Genomic DNA, 22,744 nt, shown 5'->3' with positions numbered 1-22,744 from the left:
AGGCGGCGGGGAATGGCGATGTGGCGGCGGCGGGCGAAGCCGGGCGGCGGGCCGCACAGCCGGGCGCGGGAGCCAGGCGGCGGCGGGCGCGCGGGCCGGGAAGGGCCCCGCGGGGCCTGGCGGGCCGGCGGCGGAGAGGGCGGCGATGTGGGCGCTTGGGACACGCGGCAAGCCCCGGTTGGTGGGGGCGAACGGCGGACGTGTCCGGCGGCCAGCGACGTGCCCGGCCGCGCGGAGGAGTGGATCTAGGGTTTAGGGGGGGAGGGGAGACCCGTGAATTTCGAAGGAGGACCTATATATAGGCGTAGAGGGACCTAGCAGTGTCCAAATGAGGTGCGGTTTTCGGCCACGCGATCGTGATCGAACGCTCTAGATGATGGAGAGGGTTTTGGTAGGTTTTGGGCCAAAATGGAAGGGTGTTGGGCTGCAACACACACGAGGCCTTCTCGGTCCCTCGGTTAACCGTTGGAGCATCAAACGAAGTCCAAATGGTACGAAACTTGACAGGCGGTCTACCGGTAGTAAACCAAGGCTGCTTGGCAAGTCTCGGTCCAATCCAGAATTGTTTAATCACCATAGACGAAAAGAAGGTAGAAAAGACCACCGGAGGAGATAGGAGCGCCGGAATGCAAAACGGACAACGGGGAAAATGCTCGGATGCATGAGACAAACACGTATGCAAATGCAATGCACATGATGACATGATATGAGATGCATGACAACAACAACAACGCACGGAGACAAAAACCCGAACCCGAGAAAATAAAATAACTTAGCTCCGGAAATGACAAGAGTTGGAGTACATATTGGGTAAATTACATCCGGGGTGTTACACTATTGCCTTGTTACATTCAAACCCTTGGGAGTTACTTTTACATGTTGCTTATATTGCTATGCTATGCTCGTAGGTGTGGTTTGGGTGAGTGAAATCCATGACAGATGTGAGATTGTTAATTAATGGTTCAACTTAAGGTGGCAACTTAAATACACATCTGGGAGGATTGAGGCACCTGGAGTACCCAGTGTTGCTTGTATTTTTGGAAATCTTGAAGTACCCATGTGATCTTCCTATGGACCGCCACCCAGGCTCAAAGGGAACTAAGATTATTCATGCTAGAAACTTCCGTGTGTAGCCACAAGCTATTATGGGCTCTAGCATAGTTAAGTAAGTTACGTGAAGCTCTTGAAGAGGTGGATCAGCATGTAGTGGGTTGTAGGTTTGGTATGGTCTGCCTGGAGTAGAGAGTTAATGTTTCTGAAAGACTATGTCTCGTTCATCCGTTTCTCAAACACCATGTAGTGCGAGAAATTCAATGGAGGCGATCGAGTCTTGTGGGGAAAAGTGCGCAAACCTCTGCAGAGTGTACAAACTAATCATGGTTAGCCATGTCCCCGGTTATGGACATCTTGAGTATCTAGTACTTGGAGTATCTTAAGTATCTCATCACTCTTAAATTAATATTGTTGGGTTGATAATTACCTTAATTGGGATTGAGTTGGAGGAACCTTCTCAATGATGTTTCAACTACCATGATAGTTAAATTAAAATCTATTCCTTTGTTGTAGGGAAAAACTGGCTTTACGCAAAACTATAACCATAGAGCTTTCCAGTAGCCAAATATGCATGTGGAGATAGCATTATTCTGTTCTTGCTCTATTGTGTTACATTGCCAACATATTCCATGTGCTGACCCATTTTCGGGCTGCAACGTATTATGTTGCAGACTTTTCAAATGAGGAGTAAGGTTCATTAGGTCATTGCCGTGCAGCTCAGCTATGCCGTTGGAGTTGATGGACTCACTTTATCTTCCAAGCCTTCCGCTGTTATCGTATTAGATGGCCTTAAGCCATATTTATTGTAATAAGTTCTCTATGGAGACATTCGATGTAATAAGTGTGTGATTGCTAATCTGCTATAAATCCTCAAGTACTGTGTGTCAGCATTACCAATCCAGGGATGACACTGAAGCATAGAGACTTGACCGTTTGAGGTCGGGTCGCTACAAGATGGTATCAGAGCGCACGCTGAGTGTAGGACACGACCACTAAGCTAAAAGCCATAGATCACTATTCTCTTCTCATTGCTGACTCCTCTCCATTTTCCACTCTTTAGGATGGCAGATGCAAGAAACAAGTTTCCACAACTGGATGAAGAAGCACCTATTGGACGACACCTGAAGGAAGTCACTATGTACCTGAACATACGAATACCAAGCTTCACCGGGACTTACAACGCCACTTTACCAGAAGACGAGCAATGGATGATTCAAGTTCAAGTTCCAGGAAGAACCTTCACGCCAGTCACTAAACCCATAGAGTTTTCCTTTGATGCACAAACCTGGAGTCTAGGAAAGAGTATGGCAGCTCACATCACCATTGGACGCAATGGAGAAGTTTACCACAAGGAGCTTAAGGATACTATCTATCAGATTTGTGGGCGCCAGATGAGCAATGGGATATGATCAACACCAGGAAGGATAGATCAATTGCAGCTTTCATCCAGGAACTAAACCAGCACATTTGACGCCAGGAGAATCAGATGTGCGCAGGCATGATAGATCTGAAGAATGCAATGACTAGGATCACGGAACTGGAGGAAGAACTCAAGGCTACACGTGCAGATTATGAGGAGGAAATCATCATACTAGTGGAGAAGAATGATGATCTAGAAAGGAAGCTAGGAGTATTCCTGGGAGACCCCGCACCAGGAGGAGAAGACGAAGAACCCAAGGAGATTCGCCCGGAGGACTACATCATCATCGATGACACCTCCGACCTTAGCAATGATGACTTTGAAGACGAAGCTAGAGCAGATATCATGGAGTCTTCAACTAAGGAATATTTTTAGTAGACCACCACATCAGTAGTAGTACTCCACCATGTAAATAGAGTAGTCCGAGCACTTTTACGATAGTTCTAGACCGATTGTATGCCTTGCTTGATTGATTGGGTGAAATGATTGTGTTTGTCTCATGTGCATATGGGTAGTGCTTTCTCATTAGACCTCATTCTATTCTAATCTCTCCCCTCTAAACCCATCAGATGCCTCCGAGACGTGACCCCGGATTTGCTTTCCCATCGGAGCTCACTCAGTTGATCTAGCAACAGAATACCCTGATGTAGTTGTTAGTTCAGAAACAAGGCAACAGCACAACAACAATCTACCACCATCACCAGTTGACAACTTAGCCCATTTTCTGAGGTTGTAGCCGCTGGTGTTTTCCAGTAGCACCGAGCCTATAGTAGCAGATGATTGGATCCGCAGGATTGGAAGGGAGTTAACCACTGCAGGATGTACCGATGCTGAGAAGGTGCGTTTTGCCGCACATCAGTTGGATTTACCAGCAGCCTCATGGTGGGAGAATTACACTGTCACCTACCCTATAGCCACGGTGACATGGGACCAATTTCAGCAAGCCTTCCGTACAGCCCATGTTTCAACTGGAGCCACGAATTTGAAGAAGCGTGAGTTTCGCAACTTACGCCAGGGGAACCGTATTGTGGCTCAGTACGCGGATGAGTTTAGCAAGTTATCTCGCTATTCCCCTGATGATGTGGCCACAGATGCCGCAAAGCAGGAGGAGTTTATGGAAGGGCTGAGTGATGAGATGAGCATGCAGTTGATGGTGGCAACATTCACCAACTACCAGGAGTTGGTAGATAAGGCTCTTATGATTGAAGGGAAGCAGCAGCAGATTGAGAGGCGTAAGAGGAAGTATGGACAAGGGAGGTATAACTCAGGAGCTCAGCAGAAGCCTCGCCTAACCCCGAACTCTGGAGGATTTGTTCATAACCATGAAGGCCACACACATAATGTAGGAAGTAACCATAATCATACTGGCCCAAGGAATGGGAATGGGAATGGAACAAGCAACAATCAGAACCGCCCCAATCCAGCCACACCCACCAAGAGAGATCTAAGCCACGTTACTTGTTTCAAGTGCGGGAAGACTGGACACTATGCCATGGAGTGCCCTGAAAGGAAGAATGGAAACGGAAATGGGAGCGCTAGAAAGAAGCCCAATCCATTCAACAAAGTACAAGTGAACCACGTTAATGTGGAGGACGTTGAAGAGCAGCCAGACACGGTTATAGGTAAGTTTTTGGTTAAGTCATTTACTGCTCTTGTTCTTTTTGATACTGGTGCATCGCATTCATACATATCAAGGGAATTCATGGATAAGTTTAAACTACCGACCCAAACCCTTAGGGCCCCTTTGTTCGTAAGCTCACCTGGAGCAGAGTATATGGCTAGTCGATGGTGCGACCAGATACCCTTACCCATTGGTAGCCATGTTTTTCCGTCTGACCTAATTATCTTGGAGTCACAAGGATTGGGTGTGATATTAGGAATGGACTAGATGTCAAAGTACGGAGGAAGCATTGACTGTGTTAGTAAGTCAATTTGTCTCATCACCCCGGAGGGAAAAAGGATCAAGTATATATATAGGCATGCACCAAGAAGTAGCCAAGTAAATACCCTCATGGGAGTTGTTCAGGAGGAAGTGCCTGTAGTAAAGGATTACCCGGATGTTTTCCCAGAGGAGTTACCAGGCATGCCACCGGATCGAGATATCGAGTTTTTGATTGAGCTATTGCCAGGCACAGGGCCAATATCCAAGAGACCCTATCAGATGCCTACGAATGATCTGGAGGAGATTAAGAAACAGATCAAGGAGTTATTGGAAAAAGGATTACATTCGACGGAGTTCATCACCATGGGGAGCCCCAGTGCTTTTGGTTTAGAAGAAGGATAAATCCCTAAGGATGGTTGTTGATTATCGGGCATTGAATGAAGTGACGATCAAGAACAAGTACCCATTTCTGATGATCAGTGATCTGTTTGACCAGTTGCAAGGAGCTAAGGTGTTTTCAAAGATCGATCTGCAATCAGGATATCATCAGTTGAAGATACGAGAGAAAGATATACCAAAGACAACATTCACCACACGGTACGGGTTATACGAATATACGGTCATGTTGTTTGGACTGACTAACGCCCCTGCCCATTTCATGAGCATCATGAACAAGGTGTTCATGGAATATTTGGATAAGTTTGTTGTGGTGTTCATTGATGATATAATGGTATATTCGAAGAATGAAGAGGAGCACAAGGAGCATTTGCGTTTAGTTCTCGAGAAACTCAGGGAACATCAGTTTTATGCCAAGTTTAGCAAATGCAAGTTTTGGTTGAAGGAAGTCGGATTCCGTGGACATGTTATATCAGGAGAAGGTATAGCAGTAGAGCCCACCAAGGTTCAGTCAGTCACTGAATGGTTGGCACCCACTTCAGTTAGCGAGATCCGCAGTTTTCTTGGACTCGCAGGATACTATCGGAGATTCATTGAGAATTATTCCAAGATCGCGAAGCTAATGACAGAATTATTGAAGAAGGATACCAAGTTTAAATGGATGGCAGATTGCGAGGCAAGTTTCCAGGAGCTGAAAAAACGTTTGACTACAACCCCAGTGCTGACACTACCAGATATACGTAAGGATTTCCAAGTGTATTGCGACGCCTCTCGCTTAGGACTTGGAAGTGTGCTTATGCAGGACGGAAGAGTTGTTTTGTATGCCTCGTGACAACTGAAACCGCATGAGCTGAATTATGCCACGCATGATTTGGAGTTAGCAGTCGTAGTGCATGCGTTGAAGACTTGGAGGCATTACCTTATTGGAAACCATTGTGATGTGTACACGGATCATAAGAGTTTGAAGAACATCTTCACCCAGAAGGAAATGTACCTTAGGCAGAGAAGATGGTTGGAGCTTATAAAGGATTATGACATGAAGCTGCACTATGATCCCGGAAAGGCCAATGTCATAGCAGACGCTTCAAGCCGGAAGAGTTATGCTAATACCCTAGAAAGCATAGGATTGCCGAAGGAGTTAGCAGAGGATCTCCGGGAACTTCGTTTGGAGATTGTTCCTAGAGGTTTTGTTGCAACAATGGAGGTTCACTCTACATTGTTAGGAAAGATTCAAGAAGCTCAGAAGGATGACAAAGAGATTGCCGAGATAAAAGAGAAAACGAGCGAAGGAAAGGCCAAAGGTTTTCATGAGGATGAGCATGACACCTGATGGTTTGAGGACCGTGTCTATGTGCCCAATAACACAGAGATCGGGAAGTTAATACTTCAGGAGGCTCATGACTCACCATACTCGATACACCCCGGAAACACCAAGATGTATTTGGATTTGAAGGAACGTTTCTGGTGGACAGGGATGAAGAAGGATATCGCCGAGTATGTAGCCGTATGTGATGTGTGTCAGAGAGTGAAGACAGAGCATCAAAAGCCAGCAGGATTGCTACAGCCTATGTCGATACCCGAATGGAAGTCGGATAAACTTGGCATGAATTTTATCACTGGATTTCCCAGGACCAAATTAGGTTATGATTCTATATGGGTAGTAGTTGATCGCTTGACCAAAGTGGCACACTTTATCCAGTGAAAACAACGTATACTAGTGCAAAGTTTGCCAAGATATATATGACTAGGATCATATGTCTGCATGGAGTTTCAAGGACCATCGTATCTGATAGAGGGACATAGTTTACCTCAAAGTTTTGGCATCAATTACACAAGACCTTGGGAATGAGATTGGAGTTTAGTACAGCATTTCACCCGCAAATGGATGGACAGACCGTGAGAGTCAACCAGATTATGGAGGACATGTTGAGAGCCTGTGCGCTAGATTATGGATCTAGTTGGGATGACAATTTGCCTTACGCAGAGTTCTCATACAACAATAGTTACCAAGCTAGTTTGAAGATGGCACTGTTCGAAACCCTGTATGGACGAAGGTGCAGAACACCGTTAATGTGGGATGAAGTTGGAGACCGACAGTTGTTTGGACCAGACTTGATCAAAGAGTCTGAGGAGAAAGTCAAACTGATTCGAGATAGACTGAAGATAGCTCAGTCCAGACAGAAGAGTTATGCAGATTCGAAACGCAAGGAGGTAACCTATGAAATTGGAGACAGAGCATATCTGCGAGTATCACCTTTGCGAGGAGTGAAACGTTTTCGAATTAAGGGAAAGTTAGCCCCGAGATTTGTAGGACTGTATCGTGTTTTGGAACGGATGGGAGAAGTTGCCTACAAGTTGGAGTTACCTGAAGGACTGTCAGGAGTTCACAATGTGTTTCACATTTCCCAGTTGAAGAAGTGCCATGCTGAGATGACTGATATGCCGCTAAGAGACACCATACCCTTGGAGGCGATTCAGTTGGACAATGACTTGACTTATGAGGAGAAGCTAGTCAAGATTTTGGAGTTTGCCAGTCGAGTCACCCGCAGCAAGGTTATTAAGTTTTGCAAGGTTTAATGGAACCACCATACTGAGGATGAAGCCACATGGAAATGAGAGGATGATCTTCGCAAAGACCACCCACACCTATTTTCTAGCCAACCCGAATCTCGAGGGCGAGATTCATCTTAAGGGGGGTAGGTTTGTAACATCCCAAATTTTCAATTTGGAATGTTATGCATTAGATCATCATTGCATATCATATTTTATTGCATTTTGGTTGATCCTAGAAATCCTAAGCAACTCAAGGACCCACCGAGAGAGTTGGGGATTCCGTTATTTTCATATTTGAGCTTTTCTCCAATTATGTAAAGAGGATCGCTTCATTTTAAATTTATTTCTCTGAAATATTTCTTTTATAAAAAAATAAAAGAGAGAGGATAAAATGACTTCCTCAAAATAAAGAAATATCAGATATTTAATATTAAAATCAAATAAGTTCTTTATTCGGCGTTTCATTGCTATTTTATTTGAATTAGGAAAAATATGTGTTTTTCAAAATTGCATTTTAGGCCCAAATAAATGTTCACCTTGTCCGGCTTATTTTTAGAGGACGGGGAAAATTTATATCGGGATTTTTGGAGTCCGTTTAGTTTTTTCTTTCTTTCTTTTTCTGCACATCCGAATTGTTTTTAAAAAAACACGAACCGACCTAACCGGGTCGTGTCCGTCTAGGACTCTTGGCCCGGCAAGCCTTATGGAGCCGCCCCTCAGCCCATCCCGAACCCCCGCCTGAACCCTAGCCGCCTGAGCCGCCGCCGCCGCACACGCCGCCGCCGCCCTGCCCGCCGAAGCCGCCGCCGCCGCCTCACCGCCCGCCGGAGCCGCATGCTGCCGCCGCTGTTACGCCGCTGTCGGTAACCGTCGCCACCGCCGTCGGTTTTCTACGGAAAAACCGATCGGTCTTTTTAGGACCCGCGATTTTATTTTATTTTTTCTTAGTAGATTGGTTTTTTTAGGTTTAGTTATTTAGCGGACGTTTGTCCGTACGTTTGTTTTTACGAACGGTTTTCACCGTTTGTCCGCTCGTTCGTTAGCCTGTTCGTCAGCTTTCTTTAATCGGATTTTATTCGCGATTATTTCTGATCGCGATTTCTGATCTGATTTTCGTTCTAGTTTATCTTTTCGCTCGTTTGTCGGAATCAGGCGATTCAAGCACCTAGATCTTCGTCTCGAGACCCTCTTTTCGTTTAACCAACTTGAACAAGCTTTTGTTACTGTAAAATTTGACCTAGGTCCAGATTAGTAAATGGATCTTGTTTCTTTTGTCGTTTGAGTTTCGTTGCTCCGTTCGATTTGATTCTTTTTGAAAACCGGAGTTCTTAAGTTGAACTTTCTGGTTAGATCTTCTTATTTGAGTTTTACCCGTGTTTATTTGCTTGAGTGCTTATGTATGCTATTGTTTGTTTGCGATAGAATTCCCGGAGTGTGAAGCGTGTTATTTGGAGTCTCTAGGTTACGCGGATCGTCAGCAAGGCAAGTAACACTTTGATCATACCCATTTATCACCCAGTTTTTATGCATTAGTTCCAATCCCCAAACATTGCATGGTTAGGATGTTATTAACATGTGGGTTGGGAAGTAGTTGATGAGGTAGAACCAATTGCCCTGTTATATTCAAACCCTTGGGAGTTACTTGTACGTGTTGGTTATATTTCTATGCTATGCTCGTAGACGTGGTTTGGGTGAGTGAAATCCATGACATATGTGAGATTGTTAATTAATGTTTCAAATTAAGGTGGCAACTTAAATACACATCTGGGTGGATTGAGGCACCTGGAGTACCCAGTGTTGCTTGTATTTTTGGAAATCCCGGAGTACCCGTGTGATCTTCCTATGGACCGCCACCCAGGCTCAAAGGGAACTGAGATTATTCACGCTAGAAACTTCCGTGTGTAGCCACAAGCTATTATGGGCTCTAGCATAGTTAAGTAAGTTACGTGAAGCTCTTGAAGAGGTGGATCAACAGGTAGTGGGTTGTACGTTTGGTATGGTCTGCCTGGAATAGAGAGTTAATGTTTCTGAAAGACTGTGTCTCGGTCATCCGTTTCTCAAACACCATGTAGTGCGAGAAATTCAACGGAGGCGATCGAGTCTTGTAGGGAAAAGTGTGCAAACCTCTACAGAGTGTACAAACTAATCATGGTTAGCCGTGTCCCGGTTATGGACATCTTGAGTATCTAGTACTTGGAGTATCTTAAGTATCTCATCACTCTTAAATTAATATTGTTGGGTTGATAATTACCTTAATTGGGATTGAGTTGGAGGAACCTTCTCAATGATGTTTCAACTACCATGATAGTTAAATTAAATTCTATTCCTTTGTTGTAGGGAAAAACTGGCTTTACGCAAAACTATAACCATAGAGCTTTCCACCAGCCAAATATGCATGTGGAGATAGCATTATTCTGTTCTTTTGCTCTACTGTGTTACTTTGCTAGCATATTCCATGTGCTGACCCATTTTCGGGCTGCAACGTATTATGTTGCAGACTTTTCAAATGAGGAGTAAGGTTCATTAGGTCATTGTCGTGCAGCTCAGCTATGTCGTTGGAGTTGATGGACTCACTTTATCTTCCAAGCCTTCCGCTGTTATCGTATTAGATGGCCTTAAGCCATATTTATTGTAATAAGTTCTCTATGGAGACATTCGATGTAATAAGTGTGTGATTGCTACTCTGCTATAAATCCTCGAGTACTATGTGTGTCAGCATTACCGATCCAGGGATGACACTGAAGCACAGGGACTTGACTGTCTGAGGTCGGGTCGCTACATAAAGGCTTTTGGAGAAGCCTGTATTTACAAGAAACTAAGTGGGCGCTCCATAGCATTTCTGATCTTATATGTAGATGACATATTGTTGATCGGAAATGATACTGAATTTCTGAAAAGCATAAAAGGATACTTGAAAAAGAATTTTTTAATGAAAGACCTCAGTGAAGCTTCTTATATATTGGGCATCAAGATCTACAGAGATAGATCAAGATGCTTAATTAGACTTTCACAAAGCACATACCTTGATAAAGTTTTGAAGAAGTTCAAAATGGATCAGGCGAAGAAAGGGTTCTTGCCTGTATTACAAGGTGTGAAGTTGAGTCAGACTGAATGCCCGAACACTGCAGAAGATAGAGAGAAAATGAAAGGTGTTCCCTATGCTTCAGCCATAGGCTACGTGGGGGGGGGGGTTCAGTTCAGGGCAGCGGTGGATGGATCCAGCTAACAGAGTGGAGCTCCATGCTTCGGGTGCCATGGACGAACTCCCTGCATTGCTCCTATTAATCCAAGATAGAGAGAGGGGTGGAGAGATTAGGGAGAGCGAGGAATAAAAGAGAGAGGGGAGGAAGAAGGAGAGTGGAACAGCCCGGGGCTCCTGCTGGTGCTCACTGGCGGCGAGGTTCGCTGGTGGCGGCGGGATCGCGAGGTGGAGGAGCACTGAGGCTGAGGGGGGTTTGGGACTGCGGGGTCTAGCGGGGATGGACGAACAGGAGGCACGGGAGCTCTCGGCTCCATGGAGGTGCGGACGGAGAAAAGGAGTGGCGCTGGCCTCTGATGACTGCTGCCGCTTGCGGCGGTGCTCGAGACAAGCCCTCAGGCACGAGGTTGTGTAGCAGGAGGGAGGAGGTTGCGGCTCTCTGTTGCGGGGACGGGCGGCTGGATGGATCTCAGAGGGCTCGAGGTTGTCTTGATGGAGGATTTGAGGGAGAGTGGGTGGCGGCTGGAGGTTGGGCAGCGCGGATCCCCAAGAAGATAGTGGCGGCGGCGGACACGGAATGGGTGGGACGTAATCCTAGATTCTGGGGTTTCTCCGATTATATAGCAGGTGAAAAATGGTTAGGTGCATTTTGGTCCCTCCGATCGTAATCGGACGGACGGGGAAAATAGGCAAGGGAGTCCAACGAGAAACCGATGATGATTTCGGGATGTTTGGGGATGATCCAAAACCAACGATCACGACTGCTCGGGTCGGGTTCGGGATAGCTTCGGACACGCACTCGAGGGGGTCATGTTTTCAAAACTAAAAACGGAAGGAATGGGGAGAACCCGGACGGATGCAAGTTTTGAAAACATGATGATGCAATGCACATGATGACATGACAAGATGCAACACGCAAGTGAATGACATGTCAAACGACGGTGCATAACTGGAAGACACCTGGCGCAACGGTCTCGGGGCGTTACAACACTCCACCACTACAAGAGGATCTCGTCCCGACATCTAGGATGGCACCAGGGAGAAACGGAAGAGGAAGAGGTAAAACAAAGTTGCTTCTTGGACAAACGAGTGAAACCAAAGAACCTTGAGAGGTTAAACAATTTGAAAGAAAGGATACAACGAAGATGAACAAAGTTGAAAACACTCTGTTAGAAAAGAGGAACAAGGAACATTACTAGAACCTTGTAGGTTAAAAGATATAAGAAAAAGGGTTACAATGGACAAAAAGTACATTCAAGCACTCCGGTAGAAATGAGATGTCCAAGGAACGATAAAGATCAATTACGACAACACTTGACATTGAAGCAACTCGAATACCACAACTCCAAAACAAAACAAAGCATTGTCATAGGAGATAAGCCGGAAACAAACATATGATAGATCCCATATCGTATCATGTGTCTATTGGAAAGATATTCTAGGAGCTACTTGAATTCAGGTATCATGTATGCAATGCTGTGTACCAGACCTGATGTGTGCCTTGCTATAAGTTTAGCAGGGAGGTAGCAAAGTAATCCAGGAGTGGATCACTGGACAGCGGTCAAGAACATCCTGAAATACCTGAAAAGGACAAAGGATAAGTTTCTCGTATATGGAGGTGACAAAGAGCTTGTCATAAATGGTTACATCGATGCAAGCTTTGACACTGATCCAGATGACTCCAAGTCACAAACCAGATACATTTTTTCATTAAATGGTGGAGCTGTCAGTTGGTGCAGTTCCAAGCAGACCGTCGTGGTGGGATCTACGTGTGAAGCGGAATACATAGCTGCTTCGGAAGCAGCAAATGAAGGAGTCTGGATGAAGGAGTTCATATCTGATCTAGGTGTCATACCTAGTGCATCGGGTCCAATGAAAATCTTTTGTGACAATACTGGTGCAATTGCCTTGGCAAAGTAATCCAGATTTCACAAGAGAACCAAGCACATCAAGAGATGCTTCAATTCCATCCGCAATCAGTCTAGGAGGGTGGCATAGAGATTTGCAAGATACATACGGATCTGAGTGTTGCAGACCCATTGACTAAGCCTCTCTCACGAGCAAAACATGATCAGCACCAAGACTCCATGGGTGATAGAATCATTACAATGCAATCTAGATTATTGATTCTAGTGCAAGTGGGAGACTGAAGGAAATATGTCCTAGAGGAAATAATAAAGTTGTTATTTATATTTCCTTATATCATGATAAATGTTTATTATTCATGCTAGAATTTTATTGACCGGAAACTTAGTACATGTGTGAATACATAGACAAACAGAGTGTCACTAGTTTGCCTCTACTTGACTAGCCCATTGAATCAATGATGGTTATGTTTCCTACCCATAGACATGAGTTGTCAATTTATTAACGGGATCACATCATTAGAAAATGATGTGATTGACTTGACCCATCTGTTAGCTTAGCAAAATGATCATTTAGTTTGTTGCTTTTGCTTTCTCCATAACTATACATGTTCCTATGACTATGAGATCATGCAACTCCCAAATACCAGAGGAACACTTTGTGTGCTACCAAACATCAGAACATAACTAGGTGATTATAAAGGTGCTCTACAGGTGTCTCCAATGGTGTTTGTTGAGTTGGCATGGATCGAGATTAGGATTTGTCACTCTGATTGTCAGAGAGGTATCTGTGGGCCCTCTCGGTAATGCACATCACTATAAGCCTTGCAAGCAATGTGACTATGAGTTAGTAACGGGATATTGCATTACGGAATGATTAAAGAGCATTGCCGGTAACAAGATTGATCTAGGTATTGAGATACCGACGATCGAATCTCGGGCAAGTAACATCCGATGACAAAGGGAACAACGTATACCGTTATGCGGTTTGACCGATAAAGATCTTCGTAGGATATGTAGGAAATAATATGAGCATCCAGGTTCCGCTGTTGGTTATTGACCGGAGATGAGTCTCGGTGATGTCTACATAGTTCTCGAACCCGTAGGGTCCGCACGCTTAACGTTCGGTGATGATTGGTATTACGAGTTTATGTGTTTTAATGTACCGAAGGTAGTTCGGAGTCCCGGATTTGATCACGGACATGACGAGGAGTCTCGAAAAGGTCGAGGCATAAAGATCGATATATTGGAAACCTATATTTGGACATCGGAATGGTTCCGAGTGGTTCGGGCATTTTTTGGAGTACCGGGAGGTTACCGGAACCCCCCGGGGAGTATATGGACCTTTTGGGCCTTAGTGGAATAGAGGAGAGGGAAGGGAAAAGAGGGAGGCGCGCCTCCAAGCCCAATCTGAATTGGGAGGGGGGCCGGCCCCCTTTCCTTCCTCCCTCTCTCCTCCTTCCTTCCTCTCCTACTCCTACTTCTACTAGGAAATGGGGGAATCCTACTCCCGGACACACAAGTTGATCAGTTAATCTTTTAGCCGTGTGCGGTGCCCCCCTCCACCATAATCCACCTCGGTTATATCATAGCGGTGCTTAGGTGAAGCCCTGTTCCGGTAGCAACATCATCACCGTCATCACGTCATCGTGCTGACGAAACTCTCCCATGAAGCTCTACTAGATCATGAGTTTGCGGGACGTCACCGAGCTGAACATGTGTAGATCACGGAGGTGTCGTACCTTTGGTGCTAGATCGGTCAATCATGAAGATGTATGACTACATCAATCGGGTTGTCATAATGCTTACGCTTATCGTCTACGAGGGTACATAGACGATACTCTCCCCTCTCGTTGCTATGCATCACCATGATCTTGCGTGTGCGTAGGAAAATTTTGAAATTACTACGTTTCCCAACAAAAAATAGTTTGGAACCCACTGAAATATGCGAAATTTCGTTTAAATTTTTAACCCTTGCTCTGGCCAGCAAAAAAGGGACTTTAATAAATTTCATAAGAAGTTGCAATGAGCTATATATAAATTATTAAAAAATATGGAATGGTCTGACTTGTGGGCCTATTAAGTTGACGCGTATGCAAGATTTTTTACTTATTATATACATGAACAAACGATTCTAGCAGACATAACCGTTGGATGTCAATCCAATGGCCGTCATGTTTATTCAATCTCTGATCTTCTTGCTCCAGCTACCAAATCCAGCGCCAGCGGGACTGCCTGATCCCGCCTCCCGTGGCCGACTGTGGTGCCGCGCAGGCCTCACCTCCCCCTACTACTCCCACCGTTGACCAGGACGTCCCTCCACTGTTGTGGCTTCGCCGCCTCCGGGTCAACATTGTCAACAACGACAACATCAGAAGAGGGATGTACATTGAGAGGCTGGCAGTTGGGACCCACATGGTCCATGGCTGCACACAAGTAAGTACCTCCTTATTACGACAAAAAGAATGAATACTCCCGCTGACAGCTCGGACCCACCAGTTATATCCTCGCACGCAAGGAAGTGCCTCCTTATTACGCACAAAAAATGAATACTCCCCCTGCTAGCTGGGACCCACCATAGTTGGAGGCTGACTTGTAGGCCTACTAAGTTGACGCAGACAGAGGGCTTTATCAATTTAGTCAACAAATGATTCTATCACCAGTGGTCGTTGGATTGTTAACATCCAACGGTCGTCCTGCTTCTTCAACCTCTGATTTTCTTGCTCTAGTCGACCAAACCACCACGTCCTCTTGCCTCCCGTGGCCGGCTGTGCTGCCGTGGAGGCCTCACCGCGCCCTACTACTCCCACCGTTGGCCAGGCCCTGCGGCGGCTGCAGCCTCACACCGCAGCCGAACGAGTGAACTCTCGTACTCCTCTCCGCATGGGCTTCCACTGCCACGTCTTCCCCGGCTCCGCGTCATCCCCTTACTAGGCCTTGTCGTCGTCCACTGCCCTAGTGTTGTCGTCGCGGCATGGTCAACGTGGTCAAGGAACGACTTCCATCAGAAGAGTACTCTACGTGGAGAGGCTGACAGTTGGTTCCATGGCATCAGCAAGGAAGTGCCTCCTTATTACGGGCAAAATAATTATTCCTCCACTTGACAGCAGGGACCCACCAGACGGGCCACCATATTTCACAAAAAAATGTTTCCCCCATGACTGATGGGACCCACCAGCTACATCTTCGCACGCAAGGAAGTGCCTGACAGTCGGGGCCCACCTGGTCGAAGCGTACGTAGCGTTGTCATTCTAGTCGCGAATTTGTACATACATACTGGTCGATCGGTCTGTCTGCAGGCTGCAGTGATGAACCGTGGCCGTGTAAGGAAGGGCACATGTCGTAGTAGAGGCGCGCACATGTGGTAGTAGAAGCGCTCACGTAGCATGTCACACAATCCTATTAATATCGTGTAGACGTAGGTACAGCGGCCAGGGTGCAAGGAAGTAAATACGGCCACGTACGTACATACGGGCGGGATCTCGAACGCCTACTCGCGCATACGTATGGCCAGGGCTCGTGTACATGGCTGGGTCGGAACGGAAAAACGGTGTCGTCATCATTTTAATCGGGAGCCAACCAGCTTGGACGGAACAGCCAATCGAAACGAGGCCTAGCATACCGCATAACAGAGGAAATGGCCTATTGTTCGACCGGCCACGGTTGAAATGGGATACTGTTCATCGGGAGGGGTCTGGCATACCGCAAAATGGAGGAAATGGACTTCTCTTGGACCTCCTATGGTAGAAACGGGGTCTTGTTGATCGGGAGGGGTGTGGCGTACCGCAAAACGGAGGAAACGGACTTGTGTTGGAGCGCTACGGTCGAAACGAGGGTCATGTTCATCGGGAGGGGTGTGGTGTACCACAAAACGGGACTCCACGGGATATTGTTCATCTCCACCATCGACCTCCTCCAGCCTCCACGGGCTACTGTTCATCCACCATCGACCTCCTCTAGCCTCCAGCTGTGACTGTTCATCCATGGGCTCCTGTTCATCCAGCCACCACGGCTCCTCCACCGGCTACTGTTCAACCAGCCCTCTCCATGGGGTCCTGTTCAACCACCCCTCCATGGGCTACTGTTCATCCAGCCCTCCACCGGCTACTGTTCAACCAGCCCTCCACAGGGTCCTGTTCATCCAGCCCTCCACAGGGTCCTGTTCATCCACCCCCAACCGGCTCGATCGGGGTCCTGTTCATCCAGCGGCAACAGCCTCTACTACCACGGGGTCCTGTTCATCCAACCCCCCACTGGGAATTGTTCATCCAAACCCCCAACAATGCTCACTGTTCATCAAGATGCAGCATCGATCGGCTTCAGTTAGCAGCAGTAGCGAAGGAATCACTCGGGTTTAGTTAACAGCAAGGGATCGATCGGGGTTCAGTAACATAGCTAGTGCAATCGCTTGGGTTCAGTGAGAGACCAACGCCTCACTCGGGTTCAGCTAGAGTGCAACAACTTGCACACACACGCGTACATGTATGAGAGAAACGCGCAAACCTCCATGCATTTCTCGGCCCCGACCACCCACCGTAACCAGGAACTCCCTAATATTTTCCCCGCCCTCGCTTCTACCATAGTTTTTCTGTCATGGACGGCCCAAAGAATGTCGTGCAACTGCGTCTCCGGCCCACCCAGGACGAAAAGCCCATTTTCTGTCATGATTTTTTTCATAGAAGTAGGAGCCCACCACATCTATGATGATACCGAGTTTTGTCACAATTATCGTCATAGAAGTGTCATAAGATGAGAGAGAGAAAATCATTTGGCCCAAAATGTCACTGATGTGTCTTTTTTATGTAGTGTATATGGTTGACATGGTGTTGTGTCAACTAGAAGTGGGTTACTCTCCACTGGGGTTGGGGTTAGATGGGTTGTAGATGGTTCTTTGTGCAATGGTGTAAGTGAGCAATCTGGAAGAGTCTCAGTTATGTGTGGTGGGGCTAATTCATTGGCCAGTACAACCATGGTTCTATCTGCATCGATCGGTAGCACCGTCTTTTGCGAAGAACGGGTTTTTACTCTGTTAGATACTGCCATCATCCCCTCCAATTCAAGTGGCTGATAAACAAGAAAATAAATTGAACGTACAGACATTCTATGATAGATAGATATGGTAATTCACATATAGGACATATATGATGGCTAACTAAACTGGATAGCATGACACAGTTACAGATATATGATAGATAACTTAACAGGATATAATGGCATAATTCAACATATGATGAGTATCTAAACAGGATGACATGACAAAACTATATGATGTCTTCCTAAAATAGGTTGGGATGAAATAACTCACATACATGTTGTCTCAGTATACAGCATGGCATGATATAATTGACATAATTGATTCATATACTAAGCAGTTGGCACTCGCATGTATGATCTCTAAACTAAGCAGATGGAATTGAATATTGTGCATATGATGTCTAAACTAAGAAATGCAAGACACCATATGCATGATATGAGAAATATAAACATTGCAAATTAGAGCATACACCTAACGTGGGATATAGGACTGGTCATCTGTCTCTGAATCCTCCTCTGAGGAGCTAGCTGTAACCATCGAGATATATGCTTCAACAGGTACCATTTCCTGCTCTAAAGACCTTGTTTTCACGCTTGATTTTTCCATAATCGGCTCAAATGGCTAATACACATGAAGAGTAGTTCAATATACATAGATTGTCGACAGATGGAATACGTAATGAAAAAAGGATGGCATAAGATAATTCACATATATGATGCCTAGCTACATGGCGGTGCATAATTCACATATATGATAACTAGCTGAAAAACATGGCATTGCATAATTCACATATCTAATATAGAGAGAAAATAGGAGGCATTCACACAAAGCATGTCTAATCTAAGCAGATGGCATAGCCATGCAAGACACCATATGCATGATATGAGCAATATAACACTGCCAAGTTAGAGCATGCACCTCGGGGGGAATACGACTGGTCATCTGTCTCTAAATCCTCCTCTGAGGAGATATCTGTAACCAGCAAGAAATCTGCATTGACAGGTAGCACTGACTGCTCAGAAGACCTTGTTTTCACTCCAGATTTTCCCATGACTGACTCAAATGGCTGATGCACAGGAAGAGTAGATGAATGTATAAACATTGTTGACAAATGGAATACATTATGAAAAAATATGGCACGATACAATTCACATATACAATGACTGGCTAAACAGGGTGGCATAGCATGATTCACGTATATGATGCCTCGCTAAAGAAGATGGCATTTCATAATTCCCATATACTCCCTCTGTTCCTAAATATTTGTCTTTTTAGAGTTTAGATTCACTCATTCTGCTCCGTATGTAGTCACCTGTAGAAATCTCTAAAAAGACAAATATTTAGGAATGGTGGGAATATGATATAGAAATCAAACAGGTGGGATTCAAACAAAGCAAATCTAAACTAAGATGATGGCATATAAGATGTATAATGTAAGCAATGCGATGCGCCATATGCATGATATGACCAACATCGGCATGCTAGGTTAGAGCAAACACCTCAGAGGTAAATAGGAGTGGTCGGCCCCCTCTGAATCCCCCTCTAAATAGTTATCTTCCTTTGGAAAATACAATCTAGAATGGTGGGACATTATATTCCCACGCAACGGGCTTCTCTTTTTCTCTACATGTTTAGTACGATTGTGTACGATAACTGACATGCATAATAAAAAAACCATAGTTAGATTATATAAGGCCTAAGGGTGCATGCAAAATCAAGACTGATGGTAGCAAACGAGTGGATAGATCCAAAACTAATGATAACAGGTAGATTATAGCTTCAGTTTAAAAACATAGACGATGGATCATCTACTGTTTGTTGCCCACCCAACATGAACCACATAGAAGACCCCAAATGAACCAGATAGTAGACAGATACTATTCATTACTGCCTCGATATGTGCTCCACAAGCATTTTAAAATTCAAGTTTGAACATTAGTTTGGACCTGATCAGAGTCTAAGAGGTGAACAGGACGATAAAGTAGCAGGTAATAAAAACTGATGGATAACATAAGCAGACATGAAAGAGTGTGACCTCTCTTCCGGAACTGTGTAGTCCTTGGGTTCATCTGCCCAGTCGACGATGGTAATGCAGTTGGCGTGGCTGCCGGCAACGGGGAAGATGGTCTGAGGCGGCGAAAGAAAGTCTGTAGGGGGGAATCTCTGCTGGAGTGAACGCTTCCGCCGATGGCTCACTTCAGGTGGGGTGGATGACGGCACGGTAGGAGCAGGACATAACACATAGAGTTTTCTTTGACACCTATCTGAAAATGAAGTAAATTTGTAAGGGCTCCTTACAATTGGAGGATCCTATAAATGTAGGGACGGGAAAAACACAGCAATAGGATAGGAATGCACATGCAAAACAGAGCATTTGCAAACATAGGATTTCTGTCAACTAGGGTGTTCGGTTCACATGAATTGGAAGAGCACAGGAATGGAGAAATATGGTCAAATTAAAGTCAACCCACATGAAAATGAAAAAAATAAGAATCTTATTATGCCAGTAATGCAATTAGTCATGTTCTTCATGCATATTAATTTGAAAAGGATGTCCAAGTGGATATTAAAATTCCTATGTTTTTTTGAAAGAGACAGCAAAGGAAAAAATCCTCCAGTTTTGCTTTGCTCCATTCCTTCTAACCAAATGCATGAATAGTAGTACCATAGTAAAGTTTCCAACTCCAATGTTTTCCTTCACTTTTTCTTTGAACCAGCGGCAGCAGTCTTCAACAGGCTGAAGCCTGCCCTCGAAATATTGTGTGAGCTTAGATTTGGTCCACATTAGTATCATATAATGGTTATCTTGCTAAACCAACTAAAATTGTGGTTCAAAAGAGCATTTAGTTTTCTCCATATTAACTTTGTGACCATGATTAATTTATTTCTAGATTTGCAACTGTTTGAACCAAAGGATTGATAACCCACAAGTATAGGGGATCGCAACAGTTTTCGAGGGTAGAGTATTCAACCCAAATTTATTGATTCGACACAAGGGGAGCCAAAGAATATTCTCAAGTATTAACAGTTGAGTTATCAATTCAACCACACGTGAAAGACTTAATATCTGCAGCAAAGTATTTAGTAGCAAAGTAATATGGAAGTAACGGTAATGGTGGCAAAAGTAGTAGTAGCAGTTTTGCAATGATTGTAACAGTGGCAACGGAAAAGTAACTAAGCAAAGATCAAAATGTGAAAAGCTCGTAGGCAATGGATCAGTGATGGATAATTATGTCGGGTGCTATTCCTCATGCAACAGTTATAACATAGGGTGACACAAAACTAGCTCCAATTCATCAATGTAATGTAGGCATATATTCCGAATATAGTCATACGTGCTTATGGAAAAGAACTTGCATTACATCTTTTGTCCTACCCTCCCGTGGCAGCTAGGTCCTATTGGAAACTAAGGGATATTAAGGCCTCCTTTTAATAGAGTACCGGACCAAAGCATTAACACTTAGTGAATACATGAACTTCTCAAACTATAGTCATCACCGGGAGTGGTCTCGATTATTGTCACTTCGGGGTTACCGGATCATAACACATAGTAGGTGACTATTGACTTGCAAAATAGGATCAAGAACTCACATATATTCATGGAAACATAATAGTTTCAGATCTGAAATCATGGCACTCGAGCCCTAGTGACAAGCATTAAGCATAGCAAAGTCATAGCAACATCAATCTCAGAACATAATGGATACTAGGGATCAAACCCTAATAAAGCTAACTCGATTACATGATAAATCTCATCCAACCCATCACCGTCCAGCAAGCCTGCGATGGAATTACTCACGCACGGCGGTGAACATCATGAAATTGGTGATGGAGGAAGGTTGATGATGACGATGGCAACGGATTCCCCTCTCCGGAGCCCCGAACGGACTCCAGATCAGCCCTCCCGAGAGAGATTAGAGCTTGGCGGCAGCTCTGTATCGTAAAACGCGATGAATCCTTCTCTCTTATTTTTTTCTCCCCGAATGTGAATATATAGAGTTGGAGTTGAGGTCGATGGAGCTCCTGGGGGCCCATGAGGCAGGGGGTGCGCCCCCCACCCTTGTGGACAGGGTGTGGGCCCCCTGGTCTTGATTCTTTTGCCAGTATTTTTTATATATTCCAAAAATATTCTCCGTGAAGTTTAGGTCATTCCGAGAACTTTTATTTCTGCACAAAAATAACACCATGGCAATTCTGCTAAAACAGCGTCGGTCTGGGTTAGTTATATTCAGATCAGGCAAGTTAGAGTTCAAAACAAGGGCAAGAGTGTTTGGAAAAGTAGATACGTTGGAGATGTATCAAGGATCCCTGAGGGATCGACATGAATGGGGAGTAACAAAGTGATGCGACGAGTATACAACCACTTTGGCATAGCCTTCTCGATCTCAACATCATTGGGTTGGACGTGGAGGATGGTGATGCTGGTGTGACTTTCAGAGGCAGGGAAGAAGATCCGAGGCCTATGGAAATGGCACCGAGGGTACTGCTCCACTGTGATGGACGGTTCCTTCCTTGGAGAAGCTCCAGTAAGGTGTATGGTGGCGAGGCTGAAGCGAGACAATACAGACAATGTTAATCTGAAGTTTAGGGCGAAACTAAATTTTACTATCAAAACTGATTGAACTAGTAGCAGAGCATTGCAATAGAAGTTTAGGGTGTTCGAGCACTAGTAGCAGAGAAGCAGTGATCTAAATCAGCAGCCGCTCGAGCAGGGAATGCACTAGCAGAGAGCAACTCGTGCAGCAGCACTGCGAGCGAGTGCTAAAGCAGCAACTCATGTAGCTGCCGGACGTCGTGCAACAGTAGTACGAGCAAGAGCAAGAGCCAAGCAGCAGCATGAACGAGAGCAAGAGCGGAGCAGCAATGCGACCAACAACAATAGCAGCAGAGCAGCAGCATGAAAAAAAATCAAGAGCAATGCAGCAGGGTGACTGACAGCAAGAATAGAGCCGCAGCGCGAGCGAGCGAGAGCTGGAGCAGTAGCAGCAGCGCGAGCGAGAGCCGGAGCAGCAGCAGCTAGTGTCGGTATGGAAGTCACCGTTGAGGAAGCAACAACATGGGGGAGAGACGCCGTGGATGAAGTGGCCGGCGACGACGCCGTCGATGCAGACCCACCATGGCTACTCGGTTCTAGCACCGGCAGCCCTGTTATATCAAATAAAAGATAAAATGCAGCGGTGAGTGCAGAACCTCCTTGGTGGCATCGAGTAGGCCTCGGCTTCATCGAAGGAGGTGAGGGTGTTCGGTTCTGGTGGGGCAGGTCAAGACGGCGTTGTGGGGATGGAGGTGGCCCGATAGACGAGGCAAACATCGGGGCAGCTCCTTGGAGGTGGAGGATGGG

Source organism: Triticum aestivum, chromosome 3A, assembly GCF_018294505.1.
Source record: "Triticum aestivum cultivar Chinese Spring chromosome 3A, IWGSC CS RefSeq v2.1, whole genome shotgun sequence".
Lineage (NCBI taxonomy): Eukaryota > Viridiplantae > Streptophyta > Magnoliopsida > Poales > Poaceae > Triticum > Triticum aestivum.
The sequence above is the reverse complement of the archived record's forward strand: the minus strand, read 5'-3'. Positions refer to the sequence as shown.